Source organism: Convolutriloba macropyga, chromosome 13, assembly GCF_964194025.1.
Source record: "Convolutriloba macropyga chromosome 13, txConMacr16.3, whole genome shotgun sequence".
Taxonomy (NCBI): domain Eukaryota; kingdom Metazoa; phylum Xenacoelomorpha; order Acoela; family Convolutidae; genus Convolutriloba; species Convolutriloba macropyga.
Genome location: NC_134480.1, coordinates 47,122,164 through 47,142,396, shown reverse-complemented (window position 1 = coordinate 47,142,396; position 20,233 = coordinate 47,122,164).

Sequence of the window (20,233 nt, the reverse complement as noted above, 5' to 3'; positions counted from 1 at the left end):
AATTTAAATCTAGTGCTATTTGTTTTATTGAGCTTAATGTTATCGGACGCACCGTTACCTCGATCAATTGTAAATGTGACTGATTTATGCGTTTCAGAGTGACGCGCAGTTTCTCGAGAATGCTTCCACAGATAAGCGAGACATCGCTTAATTCCGATGAACATCCCTCTATAGGCCCGTCCTATGCAACGCGAGATTACTTACAGCGTACGGCTCGTCATTCCTCAAGTTAGTTTAAGTTTTTCATTCTGCATAGAAAACCTCAAGAAGTTTCAAAGATTTCTATGCATGTTAATCTCAATTCCTGGTAGCAACCATTTGTAGCAACTGGAAGGCCCGTACAAGCGAGTAGTTGTAAAAATGCGGGTTTTTTTAACGGGGGGAAGGGACCTGTCCACCGTTACAATACCAGCATGGCCTTTCTTAGGTGCCCTTGCTGAAAACACAAATCAAACATGGAAAAAACGAAGCTTCATTTGTTCAATTCAGAAGTAACACGATCAAATCAACATAGAAGAGCCTACAAAAAAGAGTGATTAATTGTTTGGAACTCTAGTACTTAGAAGAAAAAAATTAGACATCTTACTTGATTTTCACAGAGCAGTACACTTGCTGACGACTGTCAATATAGGAATTACGGTTTGTTATAACGAGAAGAACGTTTCAATGATTTTAATTGTTCAGAACTGTATCCTTAGATCAGTGCATCAAAAAAGGCATAGCTTCATGTTTCAGATCGTACATACCAAACATCAACACGACCATCGGCACAAACACCAAGAACAAAAGTGTACAAGCCTTCGAAGAGCATTTACCGGGGGCTTAAACAGGTTTGTAGTTCCTGGTAAGTTCTAATAAACGGTGGTCAGATGTCAAATTCGGCTATTTTCAGCAACCTTACGGTTATTTTTACTAGCCACCCTAATCTTAGCGGGCCTATTTTAATAACAATTCAACAAATTTGCTTTAAGCTGGATATCTCCGTTGTTTTGCGACTCAAAGAGTATTGATGGGGCGTCTTTGCGACTGAAAGAGTATTGATGGGGCGTCTTTGCGACTGAAAGAGTATTGATGGGGCGTCTTTTTTAAATGCTCAAAGGTATGTAGTTTATTGTTCAAGCAATTGTTATTGTAGCTTTTTTGATCAAGTTTAGCAATTATATGCGGCCAAAGACTCCTCCCCGCACCGTTGACCCCATCAATCCCTCCAAACTGAGCTCCGCTCACCTCACGCCCCTTCAAGTAGTATTAGTAGTAGTAAAAGAATCAAACAATCACATCAATCAGCCAACACAAAACTCAGAAGGTCAAACATACGTATTGTTTCAAGACAAACTTGGTAGCTATAATTGGTTATCCATCGATGCTCGTCAGTTGCTCACTTGCAGACGTACTCATAAAGTTTAGCCAGGCTTCAACTTAGCTGCACGTTTCCATTTTAAACACAAAATTGGATCATCTTTGGTGATTTTCTTCTGCTCCATTGATTACAGCCTGTAGGTGCAAAAATTAAATAAAAATGGTAGTTATAATTAAATAACTGCTAAATTAAATTCAGAATTTTTTATTGTAAATTCACTCAATTCCATTTTTTTATGCCAGTTTTTTGTTTCAGAGATTGGAATCTGGAGAAAACAGAATCCCATTCCAGTTAATACATGAAATGTGCACAGTTAGATCCGTCAACACTGTGTTTGTGAGAGTTCAACCTGTAGCCTGTCGGAATTATCACCAGCCCGATGACCGCCTGGTCGAGAAGACTTTCGGGGAGGAGGGACCTCCAATCAAACTGGAGGCGGGGTGGACAGTTAAACACGGCAACACAGTCGCGGCCACTTTGCCACTCAGCGCCTGCTACAGAAATGTGCTAGCAGATGGGCGCAGAGGCAACCAACCCCAAACTGAGCCGAGAGAACGCCCAACTCAGCCGAGAAACACCTCGTCAAGTAAGTGGAATACTTCATAAATAGCAGTCTTGCAGACGTTGAGACAGTCGGCGGCGCACGATTTAGGCGTTTATGGCGGGCTTATGAAACATGTTTTTGTAGTTCCTCGTGAGGTCTAATACTTGGTGGCCAGATGTCAAATTTGGCCATATTCAGAGAATAAAATAAAATCTTGAGCAATTGAAAGTTGGGTTCAATTTTTAACAGATCGTCAAGAATCCAACTTCATAGAATTCAGATGCGGAGAGTGCTGTCGGCGCTCCACGAGTTTCAGCGTAATAAAGTGGCATATTGAAAGAGTGCATAGAAAGGCAATCGAAGCGATGAGAAATAGAAGGTATGTAGAAAGAGCTTTCTCTATTGTAATATCTTAAATTCAAATCTAGTGCTATTTGTTTTATTGAGCTTAATGTTATCGGACGCACCGTTACCTCGACCAATTGTAAATGTGACTGATTTATGCGTTTCAGAGTGACGCGCAGTTTCTCGAGAATGCTTCCACAGATAAGCGAGACATGGCTTAATTCCAATGAACATCCCCGTGTAGGCCCGTCCTATGCAACGCGAGATTACTTACAGCGTACGGCTCGTCATTCCTCAAGTTAGTTAAGTTTTTCATTCTGCAGAGAAAACCCCAGAAGTTTCAAAGATTTCTATGCATGTTATTTTCAATTCCTGGTAGCAACCATTTGTAGCAACTGGAAGTCCCGTACAAGCGAGTAGTAGTAAAAATGCGGGTTTTTTTAACGGGGGGGGGGGGGAGGGACCTGTCCACCGTTACAACACCAGCATGGCCTTTCTTAGGTGCCCTTGCTGAAAACTTGTAAAATATTCTGACAATTTTGTTTCTCGTGGTTGGCAAAGATTTGTTATAGCTGCGAAGCTGTAAGCTGAGCGAAGCTATCTTGCGGTGCTCTTGGTTTTTACGACTCGAGAGTATTGGTTTTCTTAGTTTTTTACAGGAAGTACAAACATTTTGACCTAAAAGCGAAAGAGTAAAATAGCCGTGTGAACTAAATTTTTCTGAGCGATAGAAGTTTCTTATCATGCGCTGTAATCAGTAAATGACTTTTCGACTTTGAAAAGTGTTTTTTTTACAGAATGCAGTATATATAGTTAATTATTTTTAGCCGTCTTTTGTCCAATTTGCACAATGTTTTTGGTTATAGCTAAATTTTGTGTAGAAGTAGTTTTTAATGGAAGCTGTAGTAATATGTGAATCTCGGAAATGGATACCACAGTGTTTTTGAGAGTCTGATAATGCGCATTAAATTCTAAATGAGCACATATATCCCAATTTTAAAAATTCATTTTTGGCCTTCTTAAATTCGTTTCCTCAATTATGGATCTTGAAGCGGATTTTTTAATTAGTACATATGGCATTTCAACATTGATATTTCATGCATTGATTCCATCTTTATAACGTAAAGTATTTTCGTTTTATAGAATTGTACACATGCTTGCCCGATTTTGGCAGTTCGTCGCATTTTTGTTTTTTTGTTTTTTTTATTTGATTACTAGAAAAAGTCTTGGTTTGCTTTGTCACTGATCCTAATTTACTTTTACTGATTATCGAATAATTTTTTGGCGTTAAGTAATCTAAATTCAGCAAGATTCTTTTCATAAATATTGAAAAGTTTTTTTGGCTATTTTAATTCAAAAAATTTTATTGTTTCCGATCTCTGAACTATGTTTCTTCATTTTAATCTATACAGGAGGATAGCTATATAGTTTTATGGTGAATAAGGAAATGTACTTGCTTTTTCTACTTCATATTTTTATCAATTTTATTTTCTTCAAAAATCAAAAACAAAATTTGGTTTTTGTTTCTGTCCTAATTCTCCGCATTATAGCATGTAAGTCTATGTGAGTCTTTTTTCCTGCGAATATTTTTTTCAGCTCTGTTTTTATCAGTTGTGAATAGAAATAAGGCTTTTAGCATTTTGTTTTAGATTTTTTTCTTAACAATTCATTCCATTTGTGAGAGTTCGACCTGCAGCCTGTCGGAATTATCACCAGCCCGATGACCGCCTGGTCGAGAAAACTTTCGGGGAGGAGGGACCACCAATCAAATTGGAGGCGGGGTGGACAGTTAAACACGGCGACACAGTCGCGGCTACTTTGCCACTCAGCGTCTGCTACAGAAATGTGCTAGCAGATGGGCGCAGAGGCAACCAACCCCAAACTGAGCCGAGAGAACGCCTAACTCAGCCGAGAAACACCTCGTCAAGTAAGTGGAATACTTCATAAATAGCAGTCTTGCAGACGTTAGTTAGTCAGGTTGACATTGCTGCTTTTTTCGCTCTATCAGTACATCAAAAAAGGCAGCTTTATGTTTCAGCTCGTAGATCCAAACGAAGATCGACGAGAGGAGCAACACGACAGGCCAACTCCGCGCCAGATGTAAAGAAACCGTACAAGCCTTCGATGAGACCGTCGGCGGCGCACGATTTAGGCGTTTATGGCGGGCTTATGAAACATGTTTTTGTAGTTCCTCGTAAGTCCTAATACTTGGTGGCCAGATGTCAAATTTGGCCATATTCAGAGAATAAAATAAAATCTTGAGCAATTGAAAGTTTGGTTCAATTTTTAACAGATCGTTAAGAATCCAACTTCATAGAATTCAGATGCGGAGAGTGCTGTCGGCGCTCCACGAGTTTCAGCGTAATAAAGGGGCATATTGAAAGAGTGCATAGAAATGCAATCGAAGCGATGAGAAATAGGTATGTAGAAAGAGCTTTCTCTATTGTAATATCTTTAATTTAAATCTAGTGCAATTTGTTTTATTGAGCTTAATGTTATCGGACGCACAGTTACCTCGATCAATTGTAAATGTGACTGATTTATGCGTTTCAGAGTGCCGCGCAGTTTCGAGAATGCTTCCACAGATAAGCGAGACATGGCTTAATTCCAATGAACATCCCCGTGTAGGCCCGTCCTACGCAACGCGAGAAATCGAGTGCCGCGCAGTTTCTCGAGAATGCTTCCACAGATAAGCGAGACATGGCTTAATTCCAATGAACATCCCCGTGTAGGCCCGTCCTATGCACCGCGAGATTACTTACAGCGTACGGCTCGTCATTCCTCAAGTTAGTTTAAGTTTTTCATTCTGCAGAGAAAACCCTAGAAGTTTTAAAGATTTCTATGCATGTTATTTTCAATTCCTGGTAGCAACCATTTGTAGCAACTGGAAGGCCCGTACAAGCGAGTAGTAGTAAAAATGCGGCTTTTTTTAACGGGGGGAGGGACCTGTCCACCGTTACAATACCAGCATGGCCTTTCTTAGGTGCCCTTGCTGAAAACTTGTAAAATATTCTGACAATTTTGTTTCTCGTGGTTGGCAAAGATTTGTTATAGCTGCGAAGCTGTAAGCTGAGCGAAGCTATCTTGCGGTGCTCTTGGTTTTTACGACTCGAAGAGGAGTATTGGTTTTCTTAGTTTTTTACAGGAAGTACTATTTGTTCAAACATTTTGACCTAAAAGCGAAAGAGTAAAATAGCCGTGTGAACTAAATTTTTCTGAGCGATAGAAGTTTCTTATCATGCGCTGTGATCAGTAAATGACTTTTCGACTTTGAAAAGTGTTTTTTTACAGAATGCAGTATATAGTTAATTATTTTTAGCCGTCTTTTGTCCAATTTGCACAATGTTTTTGGTTATAGCTAAATTTTGTGTAGAAGTAGTTTTTAATGGAAGCTGTAGTAATATGTGAATCTCGGAAATGGATACCACAGTGTTTTTGAGAGTCTGATAATGCGCATTAAATTCTAAATGAGCACATATATCCCAATTTAAATTCATTTTTGGCCTTCTTAAATTCGTTTCCTCAATTATGGATCTTGAAGCGGATTTTTTAATTAGTACATATGGCATTTCAACATTGATATTTCATGCATTGATTCCATCTTTATAACGTAAAGTATTTTCGTTTTATAGAATTGTACACATGCTTGCCCGATTTTGGCAGTTCGTCGCATTTTTGTCTTTTTTGTTTTTTTTTATTTGATTACTAGAAAAAGTCTTGGTTTGCTTTGTCACTGATCCGAATTTACTTTTACTGATTATCGAATAATTTTTTGGCGTTAAGTAATCTAAATTCAGCAAGATTCTTTTCATAAATATTGAAAAGTTTTTTTGGCTATTTTAATTCAAAAAATTTTATTGTTTCCGATCTCTGAACTATGTTTCTTCATTTTAATCTATACAGGAGGATAGCTATATAGTTTTATGGTGAATAAGGAAATGTACTTGCTTTTTCTACTTCATATTTTTATCAATTTTATTTTCTTCAAATCAAAAACAAAATTTGGTTTTTGTTTCTGTCCTAATTCTCCGCATTATAGCATGTAACAGTCTGTGTGAGTCTTTTTTCCTGCGAATATTTTTTTCAGCTCTGTTTTTATCAGTTGTGAATAGAAATAAGGCTTTTAGCATTTTTCTTTAGATTTTTTTCTTAACAATTCATTCCATTTGTGAGAGTTCGACCTGCAGCCTGTCGGAATTATCACCAGCCCGATGACCGCCTGGTCGAGAAAACTTTCGGGGAGGAGGGACCTCCAATCAAACTGGAGGCGGGGTGGACAGTTAAACACGGCAACACAGTCGCGGCCACTTTGCCACTCAGCGCCTGCTACAGAAATGTGCTAGCAGATGGGCGCAGAGGCACGTTTCCATTTTAAACACAAAATTGGATCATCTTTGGTGATTTTCTTCTGCTCTATTGATTACAGCCTGTAGGTGCAAAAATTATAACTGCAAAATTAAATTCAAGAATTTTTTATTGTAAATTCCCTCAATTCCATTTATTTACGCCAGTTTTTTGTTTCAGATTGGAATCTCGAGAAAACAGAATCCCATTCCAGTTAATACATAAAATGTGCACAGTTAGATCCGTGAACACTGTTTGTGAGAGTTCGACCTGTAGCCTGTCGGAATTATCACCAGCCCGATGACCGCCTGGTCGAGAAAACTTTCGGGGAGGAGGGACCTCCAATCAAACTGGAGGCGGGGTGGACAGTTAAACACGGCGACACAGTCGCGGCTACTTTGCCACTCAGCGTCTGCTACAGAAATGTGCTAGCAGATGGGCGCAGAGGCAACCAACCCCAAACTGTGCCGAGAGAACGCCTAACTCAGCCGAGAAACACCTCGTCAAGTAAGTGGAATACTTCATAAATAGCAGTCTTGCAGACGTTAGTCAGGTTGACATTGCTGCTTTTTTCGCTCTATCAGTACATCAAAAAAGGCAGCTTTATGTTTCAGCTCGTAGATCCAAACGAAGATCGACGAGAGGAGCAAGAATCCAACTTCATAGAATTCAGATGCGGAGAGTGCTGTCGGCGCTCCACGAGTTTCATCGTAATAAAGGGGCATATTGAAAGAGTGCATAGAAATGCAATTGAAGCGATGAGAAATAGAAGGTATGTAGAAAGAGCTTTCTCTATTGTAATATCTTAAATTTAAATCTAGTGCTATTTGTTTTATTGAGCTTAAAGTTATCGGACGCACCGTTACCACGATCAATTGTAAATGTGACTGATTTATGCGTTTCAGAGTGACGCGCAGTTTCTCGACAGATAAGCGAGACATCGCTTAATTCCGATGAACATCCCCGTGTAGGCCCGTCCTATGCAACGCGAGATTGCTTACAGCGTACGGCTCGTCATTCCTCAAGTTAGTTTAAGTTTTTCATTCTGCATAGAAAACCTCAGAAGTTTCGAAGATTTCTAAGCATGTTATTTTCAATTCCTGGTAGCAACCATTTGTAGAAACTGCAAGGCCCGTACAAGCGAGTAGTAAAAATGCGGGATTTTTTAACGGGGGGGAGGGACCTGTCTACCGTTACAATACCAGCATGGCCTTTCTTAGGTGCCCTTGCTGAAAACACAAATCAAACATGAAAACGAAGAAGCTTCATTTGTTCAATTCAAAAGTAACACGATCAAATCAACCTAGAAGAGCCTACAAAAGAGTGATTAATTGTTTGGAATTCTATTACTTAGAAGAAAAAAATTAGACATCTTACTTGATTTTCACAGAACAGTACACTTGCTGACGACTGTCAATATAGGAATTACGGTTTGTTATAACGAGAAAAACGTTTCAATGCATTTAATTGTTCAAAAAAGTATCCTTAGATCAGTGCATCAAAAAGGGCATAGCTTCATGTTTCAGATCGTACATACCAAACATCAACAGGACCATCTGCACAAACACCAAGAACAAAAGTGTACAAGCCTTCGAAGAGCATTTACCGGGGGCTTAAACAGGTTTGTAGTTCCTGGTAAGTTCTAATAAACGGTGGTCAGATGTCAAATTCGGCTATTTTCAGCAACCTTCCGGTTATTTTTACTAGCCACCCTAATCTTAGCGGGCCTATTTTGTTAACAATTCAACGAATTTGCTTTAAGCTGGATATCTCTCGTTGTTTTGCGACTCGAAGAGTATTGATGGGGCGTCTTTGCGACTGAAAGAGTATTGATGGGGCGTCTTTTTTAAATGCTCAAAGGTATGTAGTTTATTGTTCAAGCAATTGTTATTGTAGCTTTTTTGATCAAGTTTAGCAATTATATGCGGCCAAAGACTCCTCCCCGCACCGTTGACCCCATCAATCCCTCCAAACTGAGCTCCGCTCACCTCACGCCCCTTCAAGTAGTATTAGTAGTAGTAAAAGAATCAAACAATCACATCAATCAGCCAACACAAAACTCAGAAGGTCAAACATACGTAATGTTTCAAGACAAACTTGGTAGCTATAATTGGTTATCCATCGATGCTCGTCAGTTGCTCACTTGCAAACGTACTCATAAAGATTAGCCAGGCTTCAACTTAGCTGCACGTTTCCAATCATCTTTGGTGATTTTCTTCTGCTCCATTAATTACAGCCTGTAGGTGCAAAAATTAAATAAAACTTGTAGTTATAATTAAATAACTGCAAAATAAAATTCGTATTTATTGTTAATTCCCTCAATTCCATTTATTTACGCCAGTTTTTTGTTTCAGAGATTGGAATCTCGAGAAAACAGAATCCCATTCCAGTTAATACATAAAATGTGCACAGTTAGATTCGTCAACACTGTTTGTGAGAGTTCGAACTGTAGCCTGTCGGAATTATCACCAGCCCGATGACCGCCTGGTCGAGAAAACTTTCGGGGAGGAGGGACCTCCAATCAAACTGGAGGCGGGGTGGACAGTTAAACACGGCGACAGTCGCGGCCACTTTGCCACTCAGCGCCTGCTACAGAAATATGCTAGCAGATGGGCGCAGAGGCAACCAACCCCAAACTGAGCCGAGAGGGCAACCAACCCCAAACTGAGCCGAGAGAACGCCTAACTCAGCCGAGAAACACCTCGTCAAGTAAGTGGAATACTTCATAAATAGCAGTCTTGCAGACGTTAGTCAGGTTGACATTGCTGCTTTTTTCGCTCTATCAGTACATCAAAAAAGGCAGCTTTATGTTTCAGCTCGTAGATCCAAACGAAGATCGACGAGAGGAGCAACACGACAGGCCAACTCCGCGCCAGATGTAAACAAAACGGTAAAAGCCTTCGATGAGACCGTCGGCGGCGCACGATTTAGGCGTTTAGGGCGGGCTTATGAAACATGTTTTTGTAGTTCCTCGTAAGTTCTAATACTTGGTGGCAAGATGTCAAATTTGGCTATATTCAGAGAATAAAATAAAATCTTGAGCAATTGAAAGTTTGGTTCAATTTTTAACAGATCGTCAAGAATCCAACTTCATAGAATTCAGATGCGGAGATTGCTGTCGGCGCTCCACGAGTTTCAGCGTAATAAAGGGGCATATTGAAAGAGTGTATAGAAATGAAATCGAAGCGATGAGAAATAGAAGGTATGTAGAAAGAGCTTTCTCTATTTTAATATCTTATTTAAATCTAGTGCTATTTGTTTTATTGAGCTTAATGTTATCGGACGCACCGTTACCTCGATCAATTGTAAATGTGACTGATTTATGCGTTTCAGAGTGACGCGCAGTTTCTCGAGAATGCTTCCACAGATAAGCGAGACATCGCCTAATTCCGATCAACATCCCCGTGTAGGCCCGTCCTATGCAACGCGAGATTACTTACAGCGTACGGCTCGTCATTCCTCAAGTTGATTTAAGTTTTTCATTCTGCATAGAAAACCTCAGAAGTTTCAAAGATTTCTATGCATGTTATTTTCAATACCTGGTAGCAACCATTTGTAGCAACTGGAAGTCCCGTACAAGCGAGTAGTAGTAAAAATGCGGGTTTTTTTAACGGGGGGGGAGGGACCTGTCCACCGTTACAAAACCAGCATGGCCTTTCTTAGGTGCCCTTGCTGAAAACAAAAATCAAACATGGAAAAAACGAAGAAGCTTCATTTGTTCAATTCAAAAGTAACAAGATCAAATCAACATAGAAGAGCCTACAAAGAGTGATTAATTGTTTGGAATTCTATTACTTAGAAAAAAATTAGACATCTTACTTGATTTTCAGAACAGTACACTTGCTGACGACTGTCAATATAGGAATTACGGTTTGTTATAACGAGAAACGTTTCAATGATTTTAATTGTTCAAAAATGTATCCTTAGATCAGTGCATCAAAAAAGGCATAGCTTCATGTTTCAGATCGTACATACCAAACATCAACACGACCATCGGCACAAACACCGAGAACAAAAGTGTACGAGCCTTCCAAGATCATTTACCGGGGGCTTAAACAGGTTTGTAGCTCCTGGTAAGTTCCAATAAACGGTGGTCAGATGTCAAATTCGGCTATTTTCAGCAACCTTCCGGTTATTTTTACTAGCCACTCTTAGCGGGCCTATTTTGTTAACAATTCAACGAATTTGCTTTAAGCTGGATATCTCTCGTTAATTTGCGAATCGAAGAGTATTGATGGGGCGTCTTTGCGACTGAAAGAGTATTGATGGGGCGTCTTTTTTAAAAGCTCAAAGGTATGTAGTTTATTGTTCTCAAACAATTGTTATTGTAGCTTTTTTGATCAAGTTTAGCAATTATATGCGGCCAAAGACTCCTCCCCGCACCGTTGACCCCATCAATCCCTCCAAACTGAGCTGCGCTCACCTCACGCCCCTTCAAGTAGTATTAGTAGTAGTAAAAGAACCAAACAATCACATCAATCATCCAACACAAAACTCAGAAGGTCAAACATATGTAATGTTTCAAGACAAACTTGGTAGCTATAATTGGATATCCATCGATACTCGTCAGTTGCTCACTTGCAAACGTCCTCATAAAGTTTAGCTAGGCTTCAACTTAGCTGCACGATTCCATTTTAAACACAAAATTGGATCATCTTTGGTGATTTTCTTCTGCTCCATTGATTACAGCCTGTAGGTGCAAAAATTAAATAAAACTTGTAGTTATAATTACATAACTGCAAAATTAAATTCAGAATTTTTTATTGTAAATTCCCTCAATTCCATTTATTTACGCCAGTTTTTTGTCTCAGATTGGAATCTCGAGAAAACAGAATCCCATTCCAGTTAATACATAAAATGTGCACAGTTAGATCCGTCAACACTGTGTTTGTGAGAATTCGACCTGTAGCCTGTCGGAATTATCACCAGCCCGATGACCGCCTGGTCGAGAAAACTTTCGGGGAGGAGGAACCTCCAATCAAACTGGAGGCGGGGTGGACAGTTTAACACGGCGACACAGTCGCGGCCACTTTGCCACTCAGCGCCTGCTACAGAAATGTGCTAGCAGATGGGCGCAGAGGCAACCAACCCCAAACTGAGCCGAGAGAACGCCTAACTCAGCCGAGAAACACCTCGTCAAGTGGAATACTTCATAAATAGCAGTCTTGCAGACGTTACTCAGGTTGACACTGCTTCTTTTTTCGCTCTATCAGTACATCAAAAAAGGCAGCTTTATTTTTCAGCTCGTAGATCCAAACGAAGATCGACGAGAGGAGCAACACGACAGGCCAACTCCGCGCCAGATGTAAAGAAACCGTACAAGCCTTCGATGAGACCGTCGGCGGCGCACGATTTAGGCGTTTATGGCGGGCTTATGAAACATGTTTTTGTAGTTCCTCGTAAGTTCTAATACTTGGTGGCCAGATGTCAAATTTGGCTATATTCAGAGAATAAAATAAAATCTTGAGCAATTGAAAGTTTGGTTCAATTTTTAACAGATCGTCAAGAATCCAACTTCATAGAATTCAGATGCGGAGAGTGCTGTCGGCGCTCCACGAGTTTCAGCGTAATAAAGGGGCATATTGAAAGAGTGTATAGAAATGAAATCGAAGCGATGAGAAATAGAAGGTATGTAGAAAGAGCTTTCTCTATTTTAATATCTTATTTAAATCTAGTGCTATTTGTTTTATTGAGCTTAATGTTATCGGACGCACCGTTACCTCGATCAATTGTAAATGTGACTGATTTATGCGTTTCAGAGTGACGCGCAGTTTCGAGAATGCTTCCACAGATAAGCGAGACATCGCTTAATTCCGATGAACATCCCCGTGTAGGCCCGTCCAATGCAACGCGAGATTACTTACAGCGTACGGCTCGTCATTCCTCAAGTTAGTTTAAGTTTTTCATTCTGCATAGAAAACCTCAGAAGTTTCAAAGATTTCTATGCATGTTATTCTCAATTCCTGGTAGCAACCATTTGTAGCAACCATTTGTAGCAACTAGAAGGCCCGTACAAGCGAGTAGTAGTTAAAATGCGGGTTTTTTTTAACGGGGGGAGGGACCTGTCCACCGTTACAAAACCAGCATGGCCTTAGGTGCCCTTGCAGAAAACACAAATTAAACATGAAAACGAAGAAGCTTCATTTCTTCAATTCAAAAGTAACACGATCAAATCAACATAGAAGAGCCTACAAAAAAGAGTGATTAATTGTTTGGAATTCTATTACTTAGAAAAAAATCTTACTTGATTTTCACAGAACAGTACACTTGCTGACGACTGTCAATATAGGAATTACTGTTTGTTATAACGAGAAAAACGTTTCAATGATTTTAATTGTTCAAAAATGTATCCTTAGATCAGTGCATCAAAAAAGGCATAGCTTCATGTTTCAGATCGTACATACCAAACATCAACACGACCATCTGCACAAACACCAAGAACAAAAGTGTACAAGCCTTCAAAGAGCATTTACCGGGGGCTTAAACAGGTTTGTAGTTCCTGGTAAGTTCTAATAAACGGTGGTCAGATGTCAAATTCGGCTATTTTCAGCAACCTTCCGGTTATTTTTACTAGCCACCCTAATCTTAGCGGGCCTATTATGTTAACAATTCAACGAATTTGCTTTAAGCTGGATATCTCTCGTTGTTTTGCGACTCGAAGAGTATTGATGGGGCGTCTTTGCGACTGAAAGAGTATTGATGGGGCGTCTTTTTTAAATGCTCAAAGGTATGTAGTTTATTGTTCTCAAACAATTGTTATTGTAGCATTTTTGATCAAGTTTAGCAATTATATGCGGCCAAAGACTCCTCCCCGCACCGTTGACCCCATCAATCCCTCCAAACTGAGCTGCCCTCACCTCACGCCCCTTCAAGTAGTATTAGTAGTAGTAAAAGAATCAAACAATCACATCAATCAGCCAACACGAAACTCAGAAGGTCAAACATACGTAATGTTTCAAGACAAACTTGGTAGCTATAATTGGTTATCCATCGATGCTCGTCAGTTGCTCACTTGCAAACGTACTCATAAATTTTAGCCAGGCTTCAACTTAGCTGCACGTTTCCATTTTAAACACAAAATTGGATCATCTTTGGTGATTTTCTTCTGCTCCATTGATTACAGCCTGTAGGTGCAAAAATTAAATAAAACTTGTAGTTATAATTAAATAACTGTAAAATTAAAATCAGAATTTTTTATTGTAAATTCCCTCAATTCCATTTATTTACGCCAGTTTTTGGTTTCAGATTGGAATCTCGAGAAAACAGAATCCCATTCCAGTAAATACATAAAATGTGCACAGTTAGATCCGTCAACACTGTGTTTGTGAGAGTTTGACCTGTAGCCTGTCGGAATTATCACCAACCCGATGACCGCCTGGTCGAGAAAACTTTCGGGGAGGAGGGACCTCCAATCAAACTGGAGGCGGGGTGGACAGTTTAACACGGCGACACAGTCGCGGCCACTTTCAGCGCCTGCTACAGAAATGTGCTAGCAGATGGGCGCAGAGGCAACCAACCCCAAACTGAGCCGAGAGAACGCCTAACTCAGCCGAGAAACACCTCGTCAAGTAAGTGGAATACTTCATAAATAGCAGTCTTGCAGACGTTAGTCAGGTTGACATTGCTGCTTTTTTCGCTCTATCAGTACATCAAAAAAGGCAGCTTTATGGTTCAGCTCGTAGATCCAAACGGAGATCGACGAGAGGAGCAACACGACAGGCCAACTCCGCGCCAGATGTAAAGAAACCGTACAAGCCTTCGATGAGACCGTCGGCGGCGCATGATTTAGGCGTTTATGGCGGGCTTATGAAACATGTTTTTGTAGTTCCTGGTAAGTTCTAATACTTGGTGGCCAGATGTCAAATTTGGCTATATTCAGAGAATAAAATAAAATCTTGAGCAATTGAAAGTTTGGTTCAATTTTTAACAGACCGTCAAGAATCCAACTTCATAGAATTCAAGATGCGGAGAGTGCTGTCGGCGCTCCACGAGTTTCAGCGTAATAAAGGGGCATATTGAAAGAGTGCATAGAAATGCAATCGAAGCGATGAGAAATAGGTATGTAGAAAGAGCTTTCTCTATTGTAATATCTTAAATTTAAATCTAGTGCTATTTGTTTTATTGAGCTTAATGTTATCGGACGCACCGTTACCTCGATCAATTGTAAATGTGACTGATTTATGCGTTTCAGAGTGACGCGCAGTTTCTCGAGAATGCTTCCACAGATAAGCGAGACATCGCTTAATTCCGATGAACATCCCCGTGTAGGCCCGTCCTATGCAACGCGAGATTACTTACAGCGTACGACTCGTCATTCCTCAAGTTAGTTTAAGTTTTTCATTCTGCATAGAAAACCTCAGAAGTTTCAAAGATTTCTATGCATGTTATTCTCAATTCCTGGTAGCAACCATTTGTAGCAACTGGAAGGCCCGTACAAGCGAGTAGTAGTAAAAATGCGGGTTTTTTTAACGGGGGGAAGGGACCTGTCCACCGTTACAATACCAGCATGACCTTTCTTAGGTGCCCTTGCTGAAAACACAAATCAAACTTGGAAAAACCGAAGAAGCTTCATTTGTTCAATTCAGAAGTAACACGATCAAATCAACATAGAAGAGCCTACAAAAAAGAGTGATTAATTGTTTGGAATTCCATTACTTAGAAAAAAATTAGACATCTTACTTGATTTTCACAGAGCAGTACACTTGCTGACGACTGTCAATATAGGAATTACGGTTTGTTATAACGAGAAAAACGTTTCAATGATTTTAATTGTTCAAAAATGTATCCTTAGATCAGTGCATCAAAAAAGGCATAGCTTCATGTTTCAGATCGTACATACCAAACATCAACACGACCATCTGCACAAACACCAAGAACAAAAGTGTACAAGCCTTCGAAGAGCATTTACCGGGGGCTTAAACAGGTTTGTAGTTCCTGGTAAGTTCTAATAAACGGTGGTCAGATGTCAAATTCGGCTATTTTCAGCAACCTTCCGGTTATTTTTACTAGCCACCCTAATCTTAGCGGGCCTATTATGTTAACAATTCAACGAATTTGCTTTAAGCTGGATATCTCTCGTTGTTTTGCGACTCGAAGAGTATTGATGGGGCGTCTTTGCGACTGAAAGAGTATTGATGGGGCGTCTTTTTTAAATGCTCAAAGGTATGTAGTTTATTGTTCTCAAACAATTGTTTTTGTAGCATTTTTGATCAAGTTTAGCAATTATATGCGGCCAAAGACTCCTCCCCGCACCGTTGACCCCATCAATCCCTCCAAACTGAGCTGCGCTCACCTCACGCCCCTTCAAGTAGTATTAGTAGTAGTAAAAGAATCAAACAATCACATCAATCAGCCAACACAAAACTCAGAAGGTCAAACATACGTAATGTTTCAAGACAAACTTGGTAGCTATAATTGGTTATCCATCGATGCTCGTCAGTTGCTCACTTGCAAACGTACTCAAAGTTTAGCCAGGCTTCAACTTAGCTGCACGTTTCCATTTTAAACACAAAATTGGATCATCTTTGGTGATTTTCTTCTGCTCCATTGATTACAGCCTGTAGGTGCAAAAATGAAATAAAACTTGTAGTTATAATTAAATAACTGCAAAATTAAAATCAGAATTTTTTATTGTAAATTCCCTCAATTCCATTTATTTACGCCAGTTTTTTGTTTCAGATTGGAATCTCGAGAAAACAGAATCCCATTCCAGTAAATACATAAAATGTGCACAGTTAGATCCGTCAACACTGTTTGTGAGAGTTTGACCTGTAGCCTGTCGGAATTATCACCAGCCCGATGACCGCCTGGTCGAGAAAACTTTCGGGGAGGAGGGACCTCCAATCAAACTGGAGGCGGGGTGGACAGTTTAACACGGCGACACAGTCGCGGCCACTTTGCCACTCAGCGCCTGCTACAGAAATGTGCTAGCAAATGGGCGCAGAGGCAACCAACCCCAAACTGAGCCGAGAGAACGCCTAACTCAGCCGAGAAACACCTCGTCAAGTAAGTGGAATACTTCATAAATAGCAGTCTTGCAGACGTTAGTCACGTTGACATTGCTGCTTTTTTCGCTCTATCAGTACATCAAAAAAGGCAGCTTTATGTTTCAGCTCGTAGATCCAAACGGAGATCGACGAGAGGAGCAACACGACAGGCCAACTCCGCGCCAGATGTAAAGAAACCGTACAAGCCATCGATGAGACCGTCGGCGGCGCACGATTTAGGCGCTTATGGCGGGCTTATGAAACATGTTTTTGTAGTTCCTCGTAAGTTCTAATACTTGGTGGCAAGATGTCAAATTTGGCTATATTCGGAGAATAAAATAAAATCTTGAGCAATTGAAAGTTTGGTTCAATTTTTAACAGATCGTCAAGAATCCAACTTCATAGAATTCAGATGCGGAGAGTGCTGTCGGCGCTCCACGAGTTTCAGCGTAATAAAGGGGCATATTGAAAGAGTGCATAGAAATGCAATCGAAGCGATGAGAAATAGAAGGTATGTAGAAAGAGCTTTCTCTATTGTAATATCTTAAATTTAAATCTAGTGCTATTTGTTTTATTGAGCTTAATGTTATCGGACGCACCGTTACCTCGATCAATTGTAAATGTGACTGATTTATGCGTTTCAGAGTGACGCGCAGTTTCTCGAGAATACTTCCACAGATAAGCGAGACATCGCTTAATTCCGATGAACATCCCTGTGTAGGCCCGTCCTATGCAACGCGAGATTACTTACAGCGTACGGCTCGTCATTCCTCAAGTTAGTTTAAGTTTTTCATTCTGCATAGAAAACCTCAAGAAGTTTCAAAGATTTCTATGCATGTTAATCTCAATTCCTGGTAGCAACCATTTGTAGCAACTGGAAGGCCCGTACAAGCGAGTAGTTGTAAAAATGCGGGTTTTTTTAACGGGGGGAAGGGACCTGTCCACCGTTACAATACCAGCATGGCCTTTCTTAGGTGCCCTTGCTGAAAACACAAATCAAACATGGAAAAAACGAAGAAGCTTCATTTGTTCAATTCAGAAGTAACACGATCAAATCAACATAGAAGAGCCTACAAAAAAGAATAATTGTTTGGAATTCTATTACTTAGAAAAAAATTAGACATCTTACTTGATTTTCACAGAGCAGTACACTTGCTGACGACTGTCAATATAGGAATTACGGTTTGTTATAACGAGAAAAACGTTTCAATGATTTTAATTGTTCAGAACTGTATCCTTAGATCAGTGCATCAAAAAAGGCATAGCTTCATGTTTCAGATCGTACATACCAAACATCAACACGACCATCGGCACAAACACCAAGAACAAAAGTGTACAAGCCTTCGAAGAGCATTTACCGGGGGCTTAAACAGGTTTGTAGTTCCTGGTAAGTTCTAATAAACGGTGGTCAGATGTCAAATTCGGCTATTTTCAGCAACCTTCCGGTTATTTTTACTAGCCACCCTAATCTTAGCGGGCCTATTTTAATAACAATTCAACAAATTTGCTTTAAGCTGGATATCTCCGTTGTTTTGCGACTCAAAGAGTATTGATGGTGCGTCTTTGCGACTGAAAGAGTATTGATGGGGCGTCTTTGCGACTGAAAGAGTATTGATGGGGCGTCTTTTTTAAATGCTCAAAGGTATGTAGTTTATTGTTCAAGCAATTGTTATTGTAGCTTTTTTGATCAAGTTTAGCAATTATATGCGGCCAAAGACTCCTCCCCGCACCGTTGACCCCATCAATCCCTCCAAACTGAGCTCCGCTCACCTCACGCCCCTTCAAGTAGTATTAGTAGTAGTAAAAGAATCAAACAATCACATCAATCAGCCAACACAAAACTCAGAAGGTCAAACATACGTATTGTTTCAAGACAAACTTGGTAGCTATAATTGGTTATCCATCGATGCTCGTCAGTTGCTCACTTGCAGACGTACTCATAAAGTTTAGCCAGGCTTCAACTTAGCTGCACGTTTCCATTTTAAACACAAAATTGGATCATCTTTGGTGATTTTCTTCTGCTCCATTGATTACAGCCTGTAGGTGCAAAAATTAAATAAAAATGGTAGTTATAATTAAATAACTGCTAAATTAAATTCAGAATTTTTTATTGTAAATTCCCTCAATTCCATTTTTTTATGCCAGTTTTTTGTTTCAGAGATTGGAATCTGGAGAAAACAGAATCCCATTCCAGTTAATACATGAAATGTGCACAGTTAGATCTGTCAACACTGTGTTTGTGAGAGTTCAACCTGTAGCCTGTCGGAATTATCACCAGCCCGATGACCGCCTGGTCGAGAAAACTTTCGGGGAGGAGGGACCTCCAATCAAACTGGAGGCGGGGTGGACAGTTAAACACGGCAACACAGTCGCGGCCACTTTGCCACTCAGCGCCTGCTACAGAAATGTGCTAGCAGATGGGCGCAGAGGCAACCAACCCCAAACTGAGCCGAGAGAACGCCCAACTCAGCCGAGAAACACCTCGTCAAAAAAGTGGAATACTTCATAAATAGCAGTCTTGCAGACGTTGAGACAGTCGGCGGCGCACGATTTAGGCGTTTATGGCGGGCTTATGAAACATGTTTTTGTAGTTCCTCGTAAGGTCTAATACTTGGTGGCCAGATGTCAAATTTGGCCATATTGAGCAATTGAAAGTTGGGTTCAATTTTTAACAGATCGTCAAGAATCCAACTTCATAGAATTCAGATGCGGAGAGTGCTGTCGGCGCTCCACGAGTTTCAGCGTAATAAAGTGGCATATTGAAAGAGTGCATAGAAAGGCAATCGAAGCGATGAGAAATAGAAGGTATGTAGAAAGAGCTTTCTCTATTGTAATATCATAAATTTAAATCTAGTGCTATTTGTTTTATTGAGCTTAATGTTATCGGACGCACCGTTACCTCGATCAATTGTAAATGTGACTGATTTATGCGTTTCAGAGTGACGCGCAGTTTCTCGAGAATGCTTCCACAGATAAGCGAGACATGGCTTAATTCCAATGAACATCCCCGTGTAGGCCCGTCCTATGCAACGCGAGATTACTTACAGCGTACGGCTCGTCATTCCTCAAGTTAGTTAAGTTTTTCATTCTGCAGAGAAAACCCCAGAAGTTTCAAAGATTTCTATGCATGTTATTTTCAATTCCTGGTAGCAACCATTTGTAGCAACTGGAAGTCCCGTACAAGCGAGTAGTAGTAAAAATGCGGGTTTTTTTAACGGGGGGGGAGGGACCTGTCCACCGTTACAATACCAGCATGGCCTTTCTTAGGTGCCCTTGCTGAAAACTTGTAAAATATTCTGACAATTTTGTTTCTCGTGGTTGGCAAAGATTTGTTATAGCTGCGAAGCTGTAAGCTGAGCGAAGCTATCTTGCGGTGCTCTTGGTTTTTACGACTCGAAGAGGAGTATTGGTTTTCTTAGTTTTTTACAGGAAGTACTATTTGTTCAAACATTTTGACCTAAAAGCGAAAGAGTAAAATAGCCGTGTGAACTAAATTTTTCTGAGCGATAGAAGTTTCTTATCATGCGCTGTGATCAGTAAATGACTTTTCGACTTTGAATTGTGTTTTTTTTTACAGAATGCAGTATATAGTTAATTATTTTTAGCCGTCTTTTGTCCAATTTGCACAATGTTTTTGGTTATAGCTAAATTTTG